General features: G+C 39.3%; 1 long non-coding RNA gene across 1 annotated transcript in view; it reads left to right on the top strand.

Moving 5' to 3' along the window:
• The window catches only part of LOC308191883, a 352,338-nt gene that overhangs the window by 104,528 nt on the left and 223,807 nt on the right, over positions 1 to 24,003 (top strand). The window contains exons 3-8 of the long non-coding RNA XR_013948336.1: positions 5,527 to 5,757; positions 7,706 to 7,788; positions 8,408 to 8,495; positions 9,526 to 9,613; positions 9,708 to 9,782; positions 19,093 to 19,190. This is a non-coding gene — a long non-coding RNA (uncharacterized lncRNA). The remainder of the gene's footprint in view (positions 1 to 5,526; positions 5,758 to 7,705; positions 7,789 to 8,407; positions 8,496 to 9,525; positions 9,614 to 9,707; positions 9,783 to 19,092; positions 19,191 to 24,003) is intronic.

The following is a 24,003-nucleotide window of genomic DNA, read 5'->3' on the forward strand; positions in this document are numbered from 1 at the left end:
ATCTTCCCCTTCCCCCTGCTTAACCCACTTTTCAATGCTTTTTTTTTTAAGTATTTATTTCATTTTATTTATTTATTTATTTTTCTAATGACATGACTTCCCGTTTCCCTACCGGTAGAAGTCAGCAGACACTATTTCAGGACCTGCACATCTGGTGCCTCATAAAGGGATGTGCCAGAACCATCCAAAATGTTTAAAAGAGTGCTTAGACCAAACACCTGCTATCAATTCAGGTGTAGAGAGTGAAAGAACCCAATTAGAAATAACTATGGGGCCAAACTCTAGCAGATGTTCAATTACCCTTGCTACCTACCTTGTGACTGACTGAGGGTGCAGTTGGTGTTGCATACATGCATCGTTTCAGGACTGGTTTTGAGTTTCCATGTGTAGTGCCAGCTGCACTCATTGATCCTACCTCTTGCCTACAGCTATCCTGTTTGGGATGCCTTATTGCATAAGGAGGAATTTGGGTGAATTTTTGTTTGTTTGTTTGTTTTACTTCGTAAGTTAAATATGGAACATAGTAGAGCTGGGCAAAATTTAACACTATCCTTCCAGCATTATTCATCTGGGTAGAAATGTTTCTTTACCCACAGAAAGGCTTACATTTTACCTCTTTAAGTTATCCTTAAGCAATGTGGAAATGTGGCTTTGGCTCCTGACACCTGTGCTGTGAGGTACAGCTCTTTGTGTGTTATACCTGAAAGGTGTAACTATTGCTTTATTAACAATGAGAAGAGATTCTGGACAATGACTTAGTGCACCTCCCTTCTTCAGTTTGACTCTAGGTCATTGCAAGGAATGATTTCAGTACTTTGTCATTAGCTTAATCTAGTAACAAATTAAAAAAGTATGTTCTATCCTGCCAGGGTAGAAAAATTACTTTTTTATCCCTGCACAGCTGCAATTGAGAGAAACAGAAATTTAATATTGCTCCTAAATGTAGATCTAGGCTGGAAAGATGCCAAAGTCTCAGGGTAAGGGTAAAAACTTGTTTGCTTTTGACAGGAGATAGGCTTTAAATTTACTTCATAAGTTGATGGGTTATGAAATGGAGTTCTGGAAAGCTAGCAGATGGGAATTAATTTTTATTGCTAAAATTGTGTGTATGATGTTGGAAAAACAACCGGTATACAAAAGAGTGCCCTGTCAGTGGAGTAGAACACTTGGCACTGAACTGGTTACAGCTTTTTCATCCTCAAAAAGCTAATGAAAAGATGACTCTTCCCTCCTAGGGAAAAGCAGTAGATTTGCAAATAAGTGAAACAAAAGAGAGCCTACAAACTCTCTTTTAGGAAATGTAATATTTTTAAGTAATTTTGAAAGAAAATGCTTAATTTTTGTCATATTTTAACATTCCTTATCACCCATCCAGGGTGATAAGATGCATCAATCTCAACTCTAGCTATTATAACCTTGCAAAAGTTTTCTTTTAGTTTTGGAGAGCTGAGGAGAATTGTAAAAACACCTTGATGGGGTGCAGAAGCCTCAGGGAGGCTGGAAAGGATGGCAGGTTTCTTCTTGTTGTGCAAGGACCACATTCATTAACAATGGTTGTCAGTAGCATTTCATTCCTATGGGCTGCTCTTTTCATTGTCCACCACCATCTGAGTCCCTAGGAGAACTGATATGTGAAAAGAAGTGATTCAGCTTCACAAAGGAATGAGGAAGCTGGTTCAGTTTAAATATGAACAGTACCAAATCTTCTCTTGACCTTGTCCTTTTCCTAGCCATCTGGTTTTCCCAAATTGTTGTGCATCTCTGCATCCCTTTTCTCCAAGCTCTGTGTTTAGATGTCCCGGAATTCATTTGCGGGTTTGAAGAGACAAGCACTTGTGGCACAGCTTCTAAGGTACAGCCATCATTTGACCTTATGTTTCATTGATTTTCTCTGTGTTCAGTTTTGTTCAGAACAGGGTGGTGTATCTTGTGCTTTCACATCACCTTTTACTTTCTTTCTTGCCTCCCCATAACTTTATAAGGGCAATAATTAGAAAAGCATATTCATATGAGAAAAATATATGTACATTTCACTGTTTACATGTATTAAAAGTTGACTGCAATTCCTGCCACATCTGAAAGAGATTAAAAAGGAAAATCTTTGTATGCTTTTCTGAGTAGTTAATATGTGCAGCGCTTCAGTGCTTTAGTTACTACCTTACTCAGCACTCTGTCACAGTGTTTATTGGTAACAGTGGTACCAAAGATGAAACTAATGCAGCAGCAGGCAGGAAAGAGCAAAGAAAGAAATGGGAGATACTGTCTGATATGATGCTTCTGATGTGATGCCAATGCCAACCTGCTCTCCCCCCACCCCCACCCCCCAAAAAAAAAAACACACCAACAACAAAAACTAAAAGCAACCTACCTAAATAACAACGGACAAGGAAAATCTTCAGTGTGTTTTTAAAAGGTTAAAGAAAATATTCAGAAGCTGCCCTATCAGAAAATGTAATTTCAAAAATGTTATTCAGAAAACAAACAAACAAACAAAAAATTCCTCAAACTTGGCTTTTTTGTTTTTGTTGTCATTTTAGTCTTAGCAAAGACTGAAGCCTTGTGGTTCATATTTGTCTTTGTGTATGGGGCAGTGAGCAGGAGAGGAGGGAAATATTTTTAAGAAAAAACAAAGCTCTTAGAAAGATTTTTTTTTCACATGAATAAACAAATATCAGTGATAAAAGTTGTGAAGCTGATCATTCTGGCTTAATAAGTGTCAAAGATGCCCTGAAAAGGGAAGATTGGGAAGGGAAGTGGTTGCTAGTGAAATTTCAGATAAAATTTTACTACTATTCATCACTGCCTTCTTTAATTTCATGAGCTTTTCCTGGGAGAGAGAAAAAAAAAAATTAGCAGTTCACATATGCTGTTTTGCAGCTGAACTTGAAATGTGCCGAGTAACCACAGCTGAAGGTGGTGGGAGTTACGCAATCTCAGCATCTTTTGGGATCTGGCTCTGTGTACACATTCACTATGCAAACAGCTAATCAAGTTTCAAGAGTGATAGCAAGAAAAGTTTGTTCTCCTTCCTCCAAAACCAGATAATTTCCTAGGATTTATTGAGTCAAATGTTGTATTTATGATGTTCAGTTCCTCACTTAAACAAAACTAAACACTTAATTTTACACTTCATACCTCCAAAAAGGAGGGTGAATAATATATAATGAATAATTTTATGAATTTCGCCTTTTTCTCTTTATGAATTATCCACAAGAGGTTATGACTTCTCAGAGGTACTTCCACTCAGAATGAGTCACTGAATAATTCTTGGTCTACAACAATTTGTTGTGAGGTTTGATATTTAATTTTTCAGCTGTTCTGATTGGACTCATTGACATATATTATAGTTGCCGACTCAATATGTAGATGTCCTAAAATGATGCTTCCAGACTGACTCATCACACGCTACTTCAGCACTTTCTATAACTTGACTTTTTTGTTTGCTATTTGTTTAGAAAACTACTGTCAGCAGGCTTCTTTTTGGTGCCATTGATTGAAAAAGATAAACTTAGATAAAATCATCAGTTAGTGATCTTGATGGCCCACATAATAAGGTTGAGAAGTAGCTAATGCTATGAAAACTTGCATGCCTCTTGGTAGAGCGGTGCATTGTAACAACATCCTTGAATTTTTGAAGCTGAGGCAGAGAAGATCTTTTAGCCTCACACAGCTCTTGCTACTACCTGGATCAATATCTAGAAGGTCAATTACTGTCCCTCATCAAAGCTGTTTTCTAGATGAATTTACATCATGATAGGTTGCGGTTAGAACAAAAGCATAGCTAGTGGTTACTTTTCTTCCCATAGGTGTCTGAATACTTAGAACTGCCTCTGTTTACTACGTTAGCTCCTTGATGCAACTAGTTATAGCATCCTAGTGTCAAAGACTGATATACAGTGTTTGTCTGTCTCTGAGGGACTAATAAGGGCTTTGGTAGATGTCAAGCTTTCAAGATAGATGGACAGCCATTAATCCAAATGTTTTGGCTTTTTATAGCAGAAAGAACAAATACCCAGTGCATTCTGGAGCATGTCAACGTGTTTGTATTTCTACTGGCATTCTTTAAGTCTTATCCTGCAGCAAACCATCAGAATAAAACAGGTTGCCGAGTTATATAGGTAGATTTATTCTTTAGTCCTCAATCCCTTTTGTGATATGAGAATGTTTATTAACAGGACTGCCAGAGCAGCACAGCTGGTGATCTGGAAAGCTGTTAATATGAGAAGAGCCTTAATTTGTTGATAAGCTCCAGAAAAAGCAGATAATGACTCATGTAGTTGCTGAAGACATAATTACATATCATCTATATCCCTTATAGAAAAGGGAAAGTTTCCTGCTTATACATAGACATAGAATATGTTAGACTTTTTTTTTTTTAGAGGTTCAGTTGGTGCTTGAACTATGTGTATGTTAGCAATCAAATCCAGGAAATTTTACAGATAACTCAGTGTGTCAGGATTTGAGGACCAAAGATTTTGACATTTGGACTTAGGTGTGTTATGTATGTGCCTTCATTTATTGATTAGCCTTTTGATTATGTTTTAGCACTATACAAAACTTCTGTATGTACTCCATATTAATCCTAATGCATATTCCAGATCATGATCACGGAAGGATCATTTATGTCCTCTCTTTTTATACATATATAAAGTTCTATCAGGAAAACCTGTGGATATAGGTTTATGCAAAACAGTTGAGCATGGTGTTGTGTGGACTATACAACCAAATTTTATGATTTTGTTAAACTAGTACAATTTAAGTAGAAATGTTGAAAACAAGAAATGATTTCCTGAGCTGATACAAATCAACGTTTCATCTAACTGGTCTCCAATTCCTCGCTGTTCTGCAATAAAAGGAAAGTTGTTTTTTTTTTTTTCAAGAGAAAATATAGATCCACGAGCTGTGTCATTGCAAATATCAGCTGTTGGACCAGATGCCTTCTTCTAAACGCTAAAGGCATGGTGACTGTTTCAGTGTGATCATCCATGTTCAGACCATAGGATTTCCTGGGATGGGAGCTATATGAAAGCATAGGGGTATGTGCGTGTTTGTGCATGTGCATGCATGCTTGTAAATGGGGAGGACAGGACGAATGAATTTGTTTTGTCCATGGGGCAAAAAATACAGTTTGAAATTTGAAGAGAAAAAAGGTTTTACCAGTATGAGACAACAGCTGGTATGTGACAAGGTTAATAGATCTTATTTAAAACAGGAAGATTGGTATTATTAAGACATTATCTTGAATGGACAGCTAATGGCAAGTAGCATGGACAGACTATCAGTAGACTCTTCACTTCAAATACATGCACTCATATGCATAGATGTGCACACACATCAAACAAAGACTGAAAACATGACTGTAACTACTGCATTTTGAGTTGCACCCGGGAAAATAATGAAGCTTGTCTATTTTATGTGAAAATTTGAAGTTTTTCCAAAGTATATGAATGGAATAGACCTGTCTGCCAAAGCATCTAAGAGAACCATCTCTGCAGAGCTGTTATTTCTCCTTTTTATTATCTGCAGACAATTTCCATTGTGCATAAAATAGCCTGAGTCAGGAGCATCAGATCAGAGATCACCTTTTTGCACCCAGCTGCTGAAGCTGTTGTTGTACTCTGGAGACATTTATTTAACCAAAGTAACAGGGCAGTGATCGCTGCAGAGAACTGGGACTTCCTTTCTTCATTCAAAGAACTAAAGTTGCTATTGTTGTAAAAATATCGAAGTAATTCTTTTCCACCAAAGGAACACTAGGTAAGATAAATAATGTCATTTCTCCTTTTACAGAAGGGTCTGATCCAAAGTAGTTCAATAAATTTGTTAAGTGGCTATGACTTCAACAAACCTGAAAGGTCTGAGAGTGCCTGAATCATCTCATGGAAGTATGTAATATGGCCTGGCAGCAGTCATTTTTCATTGTTTACAAGCTCTAATAAAACATGGAACGCAAATGTCAGAAGCATAAATAATATCATATCCAAATGTTTTGATAATATTAACACTTGAAGAATAGCACTTCAAATGTTCAGGCAGTTAGATACTGACTAATTCTTACAACACATCAGTGCACTGGGAGAGTAAAGGTATCTGTTGCGGATGAGAAAACTGAAGCAGAGAACATAAGTGACTGGAGTAGAGGGTGGGATGTGAAGTTTATCTGTTACTAAACCTTTGTCTGTTCATGGTCACGCTGTGTAGTGCTGGCTGTACGTTGGAAAATTACCTTGATGAAAGCAAATTTTTCAAACAGCTGCACAAGCTCAGGTTGTGGTGGGTGAGTTGTACAGTGATATTCCAGGGCATGCTTTTTTCTAACTGTGTCTTTGGTGGTCTCACAAGTAATCATGGGATGTTCTAGTGTAGACTTATGACTGTTGTTTCAACATTTAGTAGTCTGGCATGCATTGAAATTATTACGAAGTAGAAGTACTTAGTAAATATCCAACTGCCATATCGGATGGGCCCATGAAACCCTCTGGTTAGGTCTTTCTGTCCTGATGAATGAGATCATATCTTTTGCCTAGGTGAAGCCTGAGTGAAACTTCTGTGATGGATTCAGCGTGACATGATTCTGGCCTGTGTTTGAAGCTTAGCTATCTCATTTATAAAAATTAAGAAGGCAACTAGGGTTGCTTTTCATCCCTAAAATCTTGCTGCAGAGTTGGAAATTAGCAGATGTACTGGGACTGATGCCTAGTTGCAAATATTTGAGAGTGCTTTGGAGGAAGGAAGGTATTCTGTTAGCTTGGGCCAGAAGAGCCTCATAGAGGCTCAGCAACTTGGAGGTTCATACAGGCTTTCTGACTGAAAGCCTCCACTTTTCAAGCATGGAGCATTCTCATATCATAGCTGCCATTTTGAATGTTCAATTAAAAAATTATTACCACTTTTAACCATGGAGTGACTTGGAAGAGCAGTGAAAGTCTTGGTCAAATGTTGAGCCATGACTAGTGTGAGCTGGCAGAAGAATGCCACCATGACCACTGGTAGTCCAGAAGGCTGTTTCTATCCACATATCAGTATGCTGTCCCTCTGGGGCCTGAGCCTCATTTAGATGCTCTGTAGATTTTGCTAAAAAGCAGCCACCTGAGCAGCTTTGCTGTGTCCCAGGCTCTGAAGTGATCCAGGGTACAAAAATTAAGAGCTGCGTATTCTTGTTTTTTCTATACCCCTAAAACAGGGATTGGACAAGTTGTCTGTGATCCTTGGGCTATTTCATGTTGGCTTTTGCCTTTAAACAACTTCAAGTCCATTCTTATCATGTACAGCCCTGAAAACCATAGGGGGAAAAATAATAATAATAATAATAATAATAATAACTTATTCTAGCAATATCAGCTACATATTTCTAAGCCTTTCAAGTTGGGAAACCTGTCACTGGAGCCTTGATTCTCAAGACCATGTCCTTCTGACAACCTTGCCCAGGGAGAAATCCTTGTGTTAAGAAACAGGAAGGGAAATTGAGACTCATTTATGTATAATTGTTGTTTTTGGCATGGTTAGAAGAAAACAAACTGCTAAGCAGATTACCATTTAGAGATGCCAAGGATATTAAGTATCTATAATATACACATGAAGTCCTGAGTTGGAGTAACTTTCAAATTCAAATTTTGTTGTAATATTGTAATGATTTCTGGTGAGTACAGACAAGTACATTAAAGGAGTATTTGGATGAAGACACTATGTATTTTGATTCACACAGGTGATGACTGACCTTTACATGAAACAACATGAATATGTGAAAGATGACACAAGAGCAGAGGAAATAAGAGAGGTGCTGAAGTGGTAAGTGGAGTTGTGTGGTGCATCCAGAGTTGTGACAAAGCTTACGAACTCTTTGTAAAGTGGAATTTAACCAGTACAGGGATTCAAACTGAGGAAGAAATACAGCACTTTCCAAGACAAGTAAAATGTAGAAAGGCCTGAAAGAAGAAAACTGTAATGATCAAGATCACAGAATCACAGAATCATTGAGGTTGGAAGAGACCTCCAAGATCACCGAGTCCAACCTCTGACCTAACACTAACAAGTCCTCCACTAAACCATATCACTAAGCTCTAAATCTTGAACAAGCATTCTAGCAGAAAGAAGAGAACAGGAAAAAATCATTTTCAGTGCTGCAAAGAAAAAACAACATGATATTGACTGAATAAACCTTTTCTGAACAATGATGTGCCCTGCTGTTGCAGGTTTATTTTACAGGGAATACCTGTTCAAGATAACCTACTGTATTTCTACCTGTTTTTTACCTCTGATTTACCACAAATGCCAACCATGTCTACTTAAGATCATCTCCTAGAATGTTCCAGCAAAACATCTTGTTTATTTCCTATTTTGCTTCCCCAAATCTCTCATTGACCAATTATGCTAATAGATATGTCTCTATATATCCCTGTCTCTACAGATATCTTTGGCTCTCGGTTAACGGATTTCAAAATATATCACAGAGCAGTTTGTGAGAAGTAGGGTTAGACATTGCATGGGATTAGCAGGTATGTATGTTTTTCCTAGTTCAGTGAATGTGGAGTCTGCACCTAGAGTACAGGCAGAAATAATGGTTTGATGAACTCTACTTGCCTTGTTAGTGGTCGCTGACTTCTTTTTCTTTCATCTGTTGTAATCTGTTCCATCAAAATGGTAGTTGGCAAAATCTCCTTCTCTATTTGCAAGGAATAAAAAAAAGATGTCAAAGCTTGTTAAGGTCATTGAGCAAAACTATGGGGATTTTAGGATTATATAGCTATAAGTATTATGGAATTATTAATTTAAAAATCTATATATGAATAAAGCATCTGGTGAATGAATAAGAGTAATTTCTCTCACATGGATAATTTAAATACCAGCTGTCTCCATCCTAAACCATATTTTCTCATAAAAGCTTTTAGAGAGTCTGTCTGATGGTTGTGAAATTCCAGAATTTATGGACAGTGTAAGGTCTGTCTATACAAGGATCTGAATCCTAGCTCATAATTGAAAGCCAGCTCCAATGAATGGTTCAAAACAAGCACAAAAGACACCCAGGAGAAAACAAACAATTAAGCTTTACAGACTAACTCCTCTTAAATGTCTTGTCAGAACTGTAAGAGCTGCATTTCAATGTGGGGGATAAACTTGAAAGAGCGAAAAGAAAATGTGAAAATATTCCTTTAATTATCTGCTGGACAGGTGGAAGAATCTGCCAGTCTCTGAGACAGTATCCTTATAATAAACCAATACACTTTATAAATTACCTTGTTCTTTTATGATGGCTTTATCTGTACTCTGCATCCTTACCGATTTTCCTTCTGATATTAGTGACAGTACATAAAACTGACCATGAGCAACTTTTGAAAGGTAGTCTGACCTTTCTTAGCTACTTTTTAATATACATTAATGGTGCTTTCTTCTTTTATTCTAATATACAAATTTCCATTTCCCATATTGGTTGTTTTTCTCTATTTGGCTGTTTTTGTTTAATATTTTAAAGAAATATCTTAGCATTAAAACGTGCAATGAAATTACTAATTGACGTGTTTTTTCTAGAATTTTTCTTCGCAGTACATGTAGAAATTTTCCATTCTCAATCAGAACAAAGATGAAACTTGCAATCACAAAAATCTGCTTTGAATTTGTAAGTACTATATAACATTAAAAAATTTAATTCAGTGTGCTTCCAGTAACATGCAAATTTATGTATTATTTTTCTTATTTGTCTTCTAATGCAGAATGGGAAATGGGGAAAAAAAACAAACACAAGACCAGAGGGACTTTGAAAAGATTCTGAAGATTTTCTTTCTTATGTATGTTACAGCAGCATTGAGTGTCTGCCTTGAGAAACTGATTTGATATTTTAGCTTGTTATTCCAAGTGTCAGTACCAATGATAGGAAAGAAAATAAACTGATTTTCTTAAAATGCAGTGTTTTAATTGAATGCACTGAAATATTATGAACCATAATTCCATTGAATTTTTCTAAGTGCTTTCTGTGAAACATAGTATAATGACATTTGCATTTTACAAGGAAAGTGCATTAGCTACTTTTATATGAGAAAGAGAGGTTAATTCAATTCTGGACCGTAATGGAGGTTAAACGTAAAGCTTTAATGTTCTGGAGTTCATCCCAAAATAATAATTCTGCTAATGAAATAACTCATTTGTAATTCAACCAGACAAAATGGAAGCATTTTTGAAGCTGTGTCTACAAGAATTGATTGCTTAACACTTATGAGTCAGCTTAAATCTCAGCCCTATTTGGACAATGAAGCATGTTTTATAATTGTGAGGGTGTTTAGATATCCTCCTAAACACCATATATTTAAAAGCATGTCCTAAATTACTTTATAGCGCTGAATTATCTTTTTTTTTTTTTGATGGAGCACTTACAAATATAATATGTTCCCTAAAAGTACATGATATGATGAGTAGCTAATGCTGAACAATCTTTCCAGAAGTAATTCTGACTGAGTGGGTTATTACAAAAAATATGCATTGCAGATTTAGCTCTTTTCTGTTCACAAATCAGTTGTGAACAATTTCTGAGCACAGAAGCATGTACATTATTCATAAATGCTTATTGGATAGCCTGGATTTTTTTTTTAAAATACAATATATTGTGATCAGTTGAGCTACTCAATAGCCAGGTTGTTTTGTGTCATGTGTATCTTGATGGCATATCTAAATAGTGTAAGAAATAGTGTAAGACAAGTAGTAGGTAGCAAATCCTGTTGTTCATGCACAGAAGCCCTGGCTTTTATGCTGTTATGGATGTTTGGTTAGAAAACTGCCCTTCCTCAAAAACGTTTGTGAACAGAAAGTTGCAAACAACTGCTGATTTTTGGAGATAGTGTAAACATACTTGAATTTGACAGCTTCTTGGCACAAAAAGAATGCTTAAAAATAATAATAATAAAAAAAAAGTGTATCTACTGTGTCTCTTCAAAAAGCAAAACCCAAATCTGCAAATCACAGAATCACAGAATGGTTGAGGTTGGAAGGGACTTCCAGAGGTCATCTAATCCAACCCCCCCTGCTCAAGCAGGGTCGCCTAGAGCATGTTACACAGGATTGCATCCAGGTGGGTTTTGATTCTCTCTGAAGAAGGAGACTCCACAACCTCTCTGGGCAGCCTGTTCCAGTGCTCTGTCTCCCGAACCATAAAGAAGTTCTTCCTCATATGGCGATGAAACCTCCTGTGGTTCAATTTATACCCATTACCCCTTGCCCTATCAGTGGCCACCACTGAGAAAAGTTTGGTCCCATCCTCTTTACATTGTCCCCTCAGCTATTTATAGAGGTTGATAAGATCCCCTCTCAGTCTCCTCTTCTCTAGGCTAAATAGGCCCAGCTTGCTTAAGTCTTTCCTCATAAGACAAATGCTCCAATCCCTTAATCATCTTTGTAGCTCTATGTCGGACCCTCTCTAGAAGTTCTATGTCCCTCTTGTACTGGAAAGCCCAGAACTGCACACAGTATTCCAGGTGTGGCCTTAACAGAGCTGAGTAGAGGGGGAGGATCACCTCTCTCGACTTGCTGTTCACACTCCTCCTGATACAGGCTAGGACCCCGTTTGCCGTCTTGGCCACAAAGGCACACTGCTGGCTCATGGTTAACTTAGTGTCCACCATGACCCCAGGTCCCTCTCTGCAGAGCTGCTCTCCAGCAGGTCAGCCGCCAACCTGTGCTGGTGCCTGGGGCTGTTCCTCCCCAGGTGCAGGACCCTGCACTTGCTCTTGTTGAACCTCATGAGGCTCCTCTCTGCCCAACTCTCGAGCCAGTTCAGCTCCCTCTGAATGGCCGCACATGCCTCTGGTGTGTCAGCCACTCCACCAAGCTTTGTTTTGTCTTTAAATTTGCTGAGGGTGTGACTCTGTCCCTTTCGTTCTTTCAGTAGTAGTACTATTGGTGATATATATGTGATACATCACTTAGTCTGGTAAAATAAAGTTTTATTGTTCCCTATAAGCATTGCCTCACCTCATTTGAATGATATTCACAGTCTTAGGTTTTAAGGGTAGGAGATCTTGTTAGGTGATTCAACCTTCAGAGGAGATTTTGTGTACATAATTTGAATCTAACTTGTGCCTGCACATTTTAGAATGTCTGGCAAATCAACTTTCTAAATTTAATGTCTTAAGTACTCTGCTAGTCAATGGAGAGCAACAGAGGCTTCTCTCCAGAGATGGGTCCTCTGTGCCTAGCTGTAGATACTTAGGTTAGGTGGACAAGCCCTTTCCAAGAGTCTTTCAAAAAGGGTTAGCTTGTTCGCTTTTTTTTTTTTTTCCTTTAATAAATGAGGTACCCACATTTCCTATGTTAGGAAGTCTGCTTTCTCAGGCTTGATATTATGCATAAATTCAGGCATGAACTAAAATACGTATGCTAGAGTCATTTGAAGTTCAGTAACTTAATAGAGGTAATGCAAGGAGGTCTGACCTTAGTAGCCACAGGGCTATGGAAGGTTTCAAGCCTCTTCCTCCTCCTGACAGCAGCAAGGATCTCTCTTCCCTCTCCCTGCATATTGGCTGATCAACTGGCACCTTCCATGAGCAGCAGCAGATGGCAGAAATCTCCCTCCTGCAGTAACAAAGCAGAGCTGGGCTTCTGCCACTGGAGAAGCAGGAGAATAAAAACATGGACAGGAAGGCCAATTCCAAAGCCAGAGAGCCAGCCTTTCCTAAGAAAAGAGCTGCAGGCCAAATAGAAATTTCCTATGGATCTAATTCCCAGGCTGGCTATTAACTGAACACATTAATTTAAAAAATAACTTCTCTGTCAAAGCAATGTGTTTCACAAAGGCATCTACTCGTGATCTGAAGACATTATAAGATGAAGATGGACTTTCCTTTATACTTTTTTCACAGTATCTAATCACTCTTGCATTTACAAATTGCCTCTTTTCATATTTGGCTTCATTTCTAGCTTTGGTTCTTGTTATATCAATCTTTGCTAAATTAAAGAACCCTTTAGAGCTTCCTATTTTCTCTGTTTAAAAGTATTTAGACACTGTAATCAAGTCTCTCAGCTGGCCCTCTAAAGCTAAACAGCTTGAGCTGCTAAAGTTTTTCACTTCACTGCATTTTTTTCAGCTCTCAAAGTCAACTTTTTGTGACCCTTTTCTCCACAGTCCTTAGTTTTCTAATGTTTTTCTCAAAATTTGGTCATGAAAACCTGCTGGCAGCATGCCAATATCAGTCCTACTAATTCTGTTTACATGTCCAGAAGTTAGAATAGCCTTTTCCCTTGCAATATTACCGAAGGAGTATATATTGAATTGTTTGTTGGCTGTCTCTGCAGAAGCTATTTTGGAGCCACTTCTGTCCTGGTTCTCCACCACAATATGGGTGGCACATGTATTCTTTGTTTTAAACACATTTTGTGGAATTGGATATATTTAAGCATATTTTTTTGAGTAGTCCTAAGACAACTTATTTTCCTGTCATCCCTCTTCTGATTGCTGTTAACCATTCCACCGATCTTTGTCTTGGATGCAGATTTAATCAAGTGTCACTGATTTTGTTCATTCTAATCCATTCATCAACGAAAATGTTGAATAGGATCAGAGCTATTGCCAGTCATAGCAAGACTCCTTTAAAAAAAAAAAACCTCCCATCAGCAAATATTCACCATCTGACAAGTACTTCTTGGCCCAAGCTAGCTGTTATCTCATCTAATGTGTGGCATATTCTGCAGTGATAATTTTAATCGGAATGTTTTATAGTGCTACAACAAATGCTACAAAAAAATCCAAGAACGTTAGTCTTCAAACCTACCTTCACCGACAAAACATAATCTGTTTTCCTCCTTTAGGGAGATAGCCTTGGTGTGATTTCTCTTCTATAAAGTGATTTTTATTGTCTTTAATTCTTTATTTCTTTATCCTTATTCTATAGTAGTTGAATTCATTTTTCTACAATTTTACATGGGGTTGATGTTTGGCTAGCCAGTCTATCCAGGTCAGCACTATTGAATGTTTTTCTTCTTGAATATTGCTGAGCAGTGTTCTTCCAACTTCCTGGTGTTGAAAGCATTCTAAAATTGTGTTGTTTTAAGAAAAAGAAAAAAAAAAAAAAACACAGAAAACCAAACATGTGGTATAGAGTGCTCTTTTGATGAGTTTTGTATGTATTTATAGGCATGTATGAAAATAATAAAAATAAGATTCAGTAATTATAATTCTTTTTAAGTAGGTACTGTTTAACATTCCTCTGGGTTACTAGTTGGTTACAGTGTACTGCCTTCTTTCCAAATTCAGAACAGAGATATTTTGAACACTCCAAATTTCTAATGGGCAATGCTACCATTTTCACCCAGGAACTCATACCACCTGTTTGTGGCGCTTCTTGCAAGCACAGACTGTCATTGGCTGCTGAACCCTAATTTGCACACACACGCACACAAGTGGACGGGTCTCTCTGGCAGCTGGCTCAGACCTCTTGGTTCCCTCCCATAGCCAACGTGCAGACCCACTGCTCTCTCCCCTGCCTAGCCAGGTCTCTCAGCAGACCCAGCCCCTCTGGCTCGAGGCTTGCAGCGGCTGTGCACGGAGTTGGGCCCAGTGCAGCCGTGCGTGGGCTTCTCCAGCTGCAGGCCGCAGGCAGGTGGGCCCTGCAGCCCCCAGTGCCAGGCTGGTGGCTGTGCTCAGACCCACACACAGAGAAGAAGGGTGTAGGTGTCCCAGTAGGTCTCCCAGCCTCTGAGGTGGCCCAAGGGAGAGCCTCTCCCGTTGGCTCAGCTGGAGGACGGTGGGATGATGACTCTCCTGTGTCAGCCCTGGGAGGAGATGGGGCCGGGGGCTTGGGGGCCTCCAGTTCAGTTTTGGGGCCACCCTGTCACTGCTCCTTGGTGCTCATGGAGGTGAGCATTAATCATGTTACCTGACACTACATACTTCTGATTGCATTAACGTTGATAGGTATCTGTTCAATACTACGTCTGTTTTTCCTTACCTGCTTTCTGAGGTTGCGAGCTTGATAACAACTGGTGTTTATTTACATATCTATTGTCATTTCCTATTTTTTGGTCTCATATATACATATAAATCACAAATCTGGGGGCAAGTTTACTGTGGAAATGAAGCTTCTGACAGTATTTTTTAGGAGCTTAGGTTTTCACTTGTGTTTTTGGAGCTCCTTTTAGTTGTGTTTACGCTTTTCCTCAGCTTTTAGAAATTAATACTTCTGAAGTACAGCCCGTCTGTCTGTCTATAAAGCCCTTTGAGACTGTCCTCTCTTTGCCCCTATTAAATGTAATTGGATTGCTATCATTGATCTTTAGATAAATGCCAACTTCCAGTCTAATGATTCAGTCATCAGATTTGTTGTAAAATAGTTGCCTTATGTTGAGTAGAGCGTGTTTTGGTTTTAGAATATAGATAAGCGCTATATCAGAAGCTCTAATGATTATTTACTGTTAGCTAGTTGAAACCTGCAGCACGCATCTGCAAAACAGAAACCTCCAAAAAAAGATCTCTCTTTCCCCATGTTACTGAGAAGTATTTAAGGATTAATTCATCGTATTCTCTAGTCTGGTTTTGTGGTCTGCAACAACCTCTCATCAGAACCTCCTCTTGGGTTTTGTTAGTGAGCTCATTGATCCATATATGTTCAAGGTCCTGCTGTTCTGAGTTATCAATAACTCTAAAGCAAGTAATTGTCTTCTAATGTGAGCACCCTTTCAAACTCTTTTTCTTACATTGTCTTTCCCAAATAGGGTATAGGCTGTGATTTTAACATTCTAGACATGAGAATGGTCCCACCAGGTTTCAGTAATGCCGATTATATTGAATTTCTTCTTGTCAACGGCAGTTTTAAATTCCTTTTGCTTACTGTCTGGGTTTCTAGCGATGGTATAAATGTAAAAGAAAATTTTATTCTTTTCCTTTTCTTTGCCACATTACTTCAAAATGTTTGGAATATGCTGAATTCAAACTGTATGAATTTAATTATATTCTGAATATCTTCCCTTGCATGTCTAGTTTTCTTCTTCCAGGTAGTTTCTAACAAAGAAAATCATTTTACCCTACTGATGTGATACAGGGTATTTCATTAGTATGGCTTATTCTTCCAGGAGAATGCATTCTACTACTCCATGAAATCCAAACCATTTGATTCATACTTTCTGTGCACCTAACATCCTTCTCAAGCATTTTCTACTTTTTTTTTTTCTTTTAAACTCCTGGGACTACAAATAGAGATGACTGCTTGAGTGTATGTGTTTATCATCTATTTTCCAAGACTTAGACGTCTTTCCTAATAATAGGTTAAATTGGATTGATGCTAACAAATTCTGAACTTCTAGTCCTCCTTACCTTTGAATGAGCTGGTTGCTTTTCTCAATACGATGACACTAATGAGGTCTGTTTTCATTTCAGGGTAACTAGCACAAAACAAGTACAGTCAAGGTACTTCAGTGGAAATGTTCTCATGTTCTGTCTCCTCATTAGGATGCCTATCTAGTTTGGTTCAGAACATTTGATAATCTTACAATATCCATGAATTAGGTTGAATGCTTCCTTGGAATCGTTCTCGATCACAGGACTAGTAATGTGCTCTTGCTTTCTATAGTTTGCCCTAAAAATATGAAATGTCTTGTATGAGATAATAGCCAATTTGAAAAGAACAAGAACACGTATGCAGTTAAAAGGGCCACAAGAAATTTCACAGTACAGAAGATTAAAGAAGACAGAGGGACTAAGTGGGAGGGTGTTGTGGTTTAACCTGGCAGACAGCTAAGCAACACATAGCAACACTCACTCCCTTCTGTCTTCTTCCCAGTCCACCCTCTGCTCCCCGCCCCCCCAGTGCGATGAAGGAGAAAATTGACAAGTGAAAGAACCTGTGGGCTGTGATAAGGACAGTTCAATAACAAAACAAAAAAAAAGAATAAACAAAGCAAGTGATGCATAATGCAGTTTCTCGCCACCAGCTGACCGATGCCTAGTCAGTCCATGAGGAAGGGCTGACCCCCCGGCTCCCTTTCCCAGTTTTCTTGCAGAGCATGACACCATGTGGTATGGAATATGTCCTTGGTCAGCCTGGGCCAGCTGTCCTGGCCGTGTCCCCTCCCAGCTCCTGGTGCACTCCCAGCCTTCTCTTTGGAGGGCAGCATAAGAAGCTGAAAAGTCCTCGACTTAGTGTAAGCACTACTCTGCAACAACTGAAACATCAGTTTATCAGCATTAGTTTAATCCTAAATCCAAAACACAACACTAGGAAGAAAATTAACTCTATCCCTGCTGAAACCAGGACAGAAAGGGAGTGATGTTTCTCATGACACTGGAAGAAAAGGGGAAAGATCTGAAACATTTTTATACAATTATTATATTAATTTCTGGTCAGTGGAGGTATGATTAATATGATCCCCATGCAGTTTTCTACGTGGGCATCCATGGGCATCTGCATTCGCATCCAAATCAGAAATCCTAGGCTCCCTCTGTGTCAATGGAGATAAATATATACTTCTAGTACTTGATTCCTCTCATCCTAAAGGAAAAGTCTATCTTTTATCAGATGAGCTGAGTCTTAAAAGCACACATTTCTCTTCATGATTACCTTAGTTATGAATGCTGAGTTCTAAAAGTGGATGAGATTAATCCTACCTTAGCAGATTAATGTCAAAACCCTCAATTTTGGGAAACAATGGTGAGAGCTAAACACATCTTCCAGGGAACTTGAAAGCCTAAGGGACTTTTCCAAGAGCAAAGCTTCACAAAAGTAAAGGTTTTCCAACAAGTCAAAACAGTTAGGCAAGGAATATTCAGCTGCTAAGAGTATGATTTATTAATGCTATAGTATGTCTTTGCTTTTATTTTCCCCTAAATGATAATAAAATTACTGATTTAAAATCATAAGCCACATGATTGTCTCATGCATAGCTTCTATTTTATTGATTTTTATAATGTGAATTGCAGATTTAGTTTATTAATAAATTTGTGGTTTGTCTTGACTGCATTTATTTTTATAAGTGAATAAAAGATGTCTATAGGAGAGTCTTCAGACTTAGATTCCTCTAAAAAAATTTATAGTGCTTAATTTTACTGTAATTTAAATCTTAGTTTCTGAATTTTACCTGTTTCTAGCCAATAGTGAGCTATGTTTTGTGCCAGCTTACTTATTAATTTATAAGCATGAAACAGGCAATGTAGCAGAGACAAAGAGTGCACATTAAAGTAATGTCTCACAGCAGTGTCACTTCCAGCTGGGGAATTCAGTGTTGTAGTTGTTACTACTTCTTTCTGCAAAACTCCCAGAGCTCTCTCTAGAAGCAGCTTTCTTCACCTGGTACTGTATGAAATACTTTTTGTTTTTTGAGTCACTAACTCCCTCTTCTTTTCCAAGAGTTTAAAAAAAAAAAAAAAAAAAAGGACCCTGGGTTAGGCAACTCAGTTTAAATATGGGACAAAGTCAATTGCCTGAGGAGATCGGTTGCTTAATTCTCTAAGGCATCTCAGGGGAAAAAAGAACACAGCATCTGCCACCAGCTTGACATGCCGCAAGCATGGGTTGGGAAAAGGGTCTTAGTAATACTGAGACAACAAAATGAATATTATAAATGCCAGCAAAGCTGGTTCATTATATTAGGCTTCCCTCAAGCAAGGCATAACCCATTGGCTTTCTATATGTTTATATTTTTCTGCTGGGTCATCCCTGGGAGCTACCCTGGTGACAATGCTTCACAATGGGAAAAAAAAAAAAAAAATCTGCTTCAGGGAAACCTTTTAGATCCTTCCTGAATACCCAAACGAAGGCTGACCTAATCACCATGTAGTACATTTGTGCTTACAACTTCAGGCTCACCATCTCTTGCTTATCTCCTGGATTCGCACGTACCTGGCAGACCACACAGGGCTGGGAAGCTCTGTCTATTCATAGCTTTAGCTACCTGAATATGGGGTACATGCCTTCTTTTGTCCTTCTGGATTTCTGGATTCCAGCACACCAGTAAGCCTCAATGATGATAAGAAGCCTCAGTGATGGCTTGGTTTTGTCTTGGAAAAAATCAGGAGGAAGGACAGGAAGTACAGAGTATGCGTTGGGACAAAAGTGGAGGGAGAGAGAGGTCTTAGAACAGGTACTACCAAAACTAATGATGCTCTCTTCTTTTCCTTTTAAGCTCTTCTCATCCTCCATCCTTAAGAATTAATCCTCATACAGGAATTATTGAAGCACTGAAGAAGAACTGTTGTCTGGTATCCAACACAAGGAATGAAGGTAAGGTCAAATTTACTGTGAACTTTCTATACAAAGTGATTCCTGCTTCACTACTGGCTAAAATGTGTCTCTGAATATCTCTAATATTTTGCTTCACTGCACAATACTGTAATTAAACAAAAGAGGCCACGAGGGGCCTGTTTTACAGATAACCCAGCATGGAAGTGACAGGTTTATCTCATTTTAGGAGTACTGTGATGCCAGAGAGTCCTGAGAAAGGGACTTGTTGGACCTATGAAGAAAGACTGAGAGAGCTGGGGATGTTCAGCCTGGAGCAGAGAAGGCTCTGGGGAGACCTTATAGCAGCCTTTCAGTACTTAAAGAGAGCTTATAAAAAAGATGGAGAGTGACTTTTTTACAGTGGCCGATAGTGATAAGACAAGGGAGAATGGTTTTAAAATAAGAGAGTGTATATTTAGATTAGAGATCAGGAGGAAATTTTTTATTCAGAGGGTGGTGAGGCACTGGAACAGGCTGCCCAGAGAGAAGCTGTGGATGCCCTATCACTGGAGGAGTTCAAGGCCAGGTTGGGTGGGGCTTTGGGCAACCTGGTCTAGTGGGTGGCATCCCTGCCTGCAGCAGGTGGGGTGGAACTAGATATTTCCCTTCCAATTCAAGTCATTCTGTGATGACGGTGACCTTGGTTTGACCCCAGCATGTGATACCGTGGAGTGGGCAATCTTTCTCATCATGAGCGCTGTATTGAGACTCCTTTTCCTTGCTTTGGTCATCATTCGTCTGCCTGAAACTCAAAAGACACAGCAGATGTCAATCAGAAATTCCTTCTGTGTCAGGGCAGTATGAGCTCATCTGCACTTTCTTTCCTGGAAGAAGGATGTTTCATGAGGAGGGCACACACAAAGCCAGGCTGATATTCAGGTGGGTTGAATGTTGGTGGAGATGGGTCTGGTGTAATGGGAAGAAAATGGAGTAGTGAGAGAGTCTGTAGTGTGAGCAGGGCACAGAGGATCCGTGTATTTCCTAGCAAGTATTACTCCAGTTAGACTCTTTTCTGCTTGTTTGTGTGCCAGTTCAGAAACAGCTCAGCTGGCATCAGGTGCTCGTTTAGGCGTGACACTGAGAGCAGCAAAGCTAGTTTAGACAGTGGTTGTGTGTGTCAGTATGGGTGGAGGGAGCTTTGCCACAGCCTGCATCCCTGAATCCATTTGGGCTCTCTGCCATCCTTGCAGACTCCCTGGGGCCTGTCTGTGCCAGGTGGTGAAAGTAAGTTCAGTGATCAGCTCTATTGTAAGCCTCAGTTTCTGCACAGAGTATGAGATGCTTTCATTCTTTCACGGTGTCATGCCCTGTGATTTCTCTTTGTCATCTGTGCTGTGTGTGACTGCAAACCTACTTGTCCTTTCCCTTGAGAGACGCTACAGATATGGTCTAGAGTCAGTATAGCTCAGCAGATCTCATGACTCTGTCCTTGGTTAGGAGAGGGACCCAGACAGGGATGAGTACATTAAACACAAATTAAGAGCTGAGGGGTTTATTCCTTGACAGCATCAGATCAAGAAACAACATACGATTCTTCTTAGATGCAAAATATCTTTATTACAGTCCAACACATTGATTTTTTTTTCCTTCCACAAAACAAACAAACAGAAGACAATGGGAAAAAAGTAAGCTTTCGCAGTTGGCCTACAAAGAGTAGTTCTTGTGCCTGTTTGTAAAACTGTAATGAACCAACCAAACTTCCGGGGCCACTCAGCAGTGATCTAATATAGTCATTTCATGGGGAGCATGGCTTAGCATAGCTGTCCATGAGCTGGAGAGTGGAAGGGCAGCAAGCAACCTAGACAGGAGCTGTTTCTACCACAGCTTTTAAAGTAAACTACCAGATTTTAAGGCCCTAAAGTTAGTGGCTTCTGGCTATACCTGTTAGAGCAGTATGTGTGACTGCTCTGTGATGTGAATATCAGATCTATGGGAGGGAGAGAGAAAACATCTGGTTTGGCTGTGTCAACAGCTCAGGATACAGGATTGTTTGTGGAGTTTTCCGAAACACGTTTCTGATGATGGCATTAGGATAAAAAAAAAAAACAAACACTTGATTACACCATGCAGACTTCTTGGACGGGTGCTGTTTGACTAAAGTACACATATTTGCAAATGTATTTCAACAGGACTAAATGGTAGAGTCAGGTTTGAGGAGCTGCATCCAGTGTATCAGCTGGAGCATATGCCAAGTATCCCTGTGGCTGGATGGCTCCTAAGCCAGAAGGCCTGGGAGGTACATGATGATGTAAATGCTACCTGAGCAGATTGAGAAAGATTGCGCATATGTAAATATGGACATTATATAATGGATAGGTGTGGGGGTGTGTGCGTGCACAATAGCATCTGCAGTCTGTGCATGACTTTTTCAGGTTTTCCAGCTGTGTTGCTCTCCTGGCTGTAAGAGACCCTTTGGACTGTGAATTTCGTTTTATGGGTTTTAGTAGGGAACTTTAGATGCTAGCTCTAATAAGAGCAGGAGGGAAAACATTCCGCTTGATAGAGGAGAAATATGAAGTAGGTATCCATCGGTGAAGAATTCAAGGTGAGCTGAGCATGTATGGATCATAAGCATGTGTGGTACATAAGACTGAAAGGGACTCATTGATGCCAGTCCCTTGCAATTGCAAGCAATCTTGTAATATCTGTGAAACAGTCATTCTGCTTTATATCAGAGGTCACAGCTTCCTACAACAAACTTAAACCCTTCATAAAACCACAAACTGCCACAGGATTCATATGCACCACAAAATAAGTGTGAGAAAAACAAACATTCCATCTGTCCTTGTCCCTTCCAGCAGTGGGAAACTTGTTTTCTTTGAAATTTCCTTCTCATCCTTGCCTTCACCTTCCTGCCTCCCTCCCTCTGTCCCATGTACAGCAGCATTTCCTCGCTATGGTTCTTTGGCTGTTATCTTTATGAAGTATGAAAAGAGAACTGCTGCTGGTGCAGTTAAATGAAAATTGCACCCTGAACAGCAATGCTCGTTGGAGGGACATCTCTGGGTCACTGAAATTGAGCAGAAAAAAAAAATGTAGACTCGGTTGGATAGTAGCTTGTGGAAAGCAGTGTTAAGATTCTTATCTCCAAATGGGACTTTCTTTTCTCTGCACTGTGCTGAAATGGATGGAAAGAAGACGAGGCATGGTTACTTTTGTCTCCTCCATCTTTAAATCTGTCAGCTCTACAGCAAAGTAGAAATGAAACAGATGGACAACATGGTGATTTGAGGATATGATTATAGACAATTAGTTATCACTGTGGATGCACTAAGTGTGGATTTGCGCACAAGGATCTGTATGGCTAAGAACCTTCCAATTCTGTTGCTTCAGATATCTGAGACTCAGGATTTTGGTGTGTTAGGCTAACCTAACAAAGAACGAAATGCAGTAATGTGGAGGCATACAAAACAAAGTGCGTTAATGTGGAGGTACAGAAATGAATGTAAACATCTTTACTTTTTAGAGAACTGCAATGAAAGATGCCTGTTTGTGGTGCAGTGAATTTCACCTGTACTCCATTTGTTCCTTGACATTCCTGACTGCAGACAACAAGCTGATTTGGGGATGGGAAACAATCCTACCCATTTTTCAGCTTGTTCCTGCTTGCTTCCTCAATGTATACTATACATGCAGAAGAGTGAAGCTTTTGTGTGATTGGCCAAATTCTGCTATAGAACTTCACATAAGTCACTGGAGGCTTACTTATCTCTGTGTAACGGCGAGCACAGTTTGAAGCATTGGATGTTTTTTACTGAGACCAATTAGTTAACTAAAAACCTTTCCTAAGTACAGGGTTTTTTTGAACTTCAAATTTTACCTAGTAGTGATAAGCTGTTCTCTTTTTAAGAGGTTCTGTTCAAATTGCATTTTTTTTTTAGTTGGATCACAAAATTAGTAGCACAAGAATGACATTTTAGGCTTTCATATACGACTAGCTCAAATCTGGTCTCTAACTACCTGTTATTTTGCTGCAGGTTGTTATTGGATAACAACGGTTCAGAGGGCTAAGGTAAAATAATTAAAAGGTTGATCTCTGTCTCTTTTCTTCAAGGACAGATGCCCGCGTTGTGAGAGCCAGTATTACAAGTGTATTCATTAGAAGGCAAAGCCAGATTTAATAAGTATAGAAACTCCTGTGGCTGGAGATAACATTCCAGATCAGGATTTAGGAGCAAATGAAAAGCAATGAAAGGGGCAATGTTTTTACTGTTAGAAAAAAAGGTAAAACATCAACAGTGCTCTGAATTCTGCTGTTGAATGCTGCTGCTAAGGAGTGAAACAGAAACAACATCCCATTTCTGGAACAGCCCATGTGAAAACTCTCCTGCCCCACCAACTAGGAGGTTGAACACTAACGTTCCCTGGTGGATCAATGCTCATTTACTCCGAGTAAAATAACTGGTGCTGTCACTACCCATGTTTTCCTGCATGGCCTGTGATCTAGCTCTTGCAGATGCTGCATTCATTTAACTGAAACTGTATGCAGGAAGGTGTCTTTCCCTTAGGGTGAATTGTTCTTGCATTTAACAGATGTGGTTTGTCTGGGGTGAGCTTCACAGAGAATGGGATATCCCTGGCTTGTCCCAGGCAAAAGGTCAGGGTGTGAAGTTCAGGGGAGCATCTGCTGGCATAGTGTCCAAGGCATGGGGAAGAGCTGGTATCGCACAGACAGTGTTTGGCTGAGATTTCTTTCGATGTTGGGTAAGCTCTAGGAGAAGCTTTGTGTCTGCCTGCTCACTCTGAAGTAGAGTGTGGATAGGAAATTTAAAGAAGCCCAAAATAACTCTTACGACCATCAGTATTACCTGAG

Source organism: Anser brachyrhynchus (assembly GCF_964034855.1).
Source record: "Anser brachyrhynchus genome assembly, chromosome: 3".
In the NCBI taxonomy this organism is placed as follows: Eukaryota; Metazoa; Chordata; class Aves; order Anseriformes; family Anatidae; genus Anser; species Anser brachyrhynchus.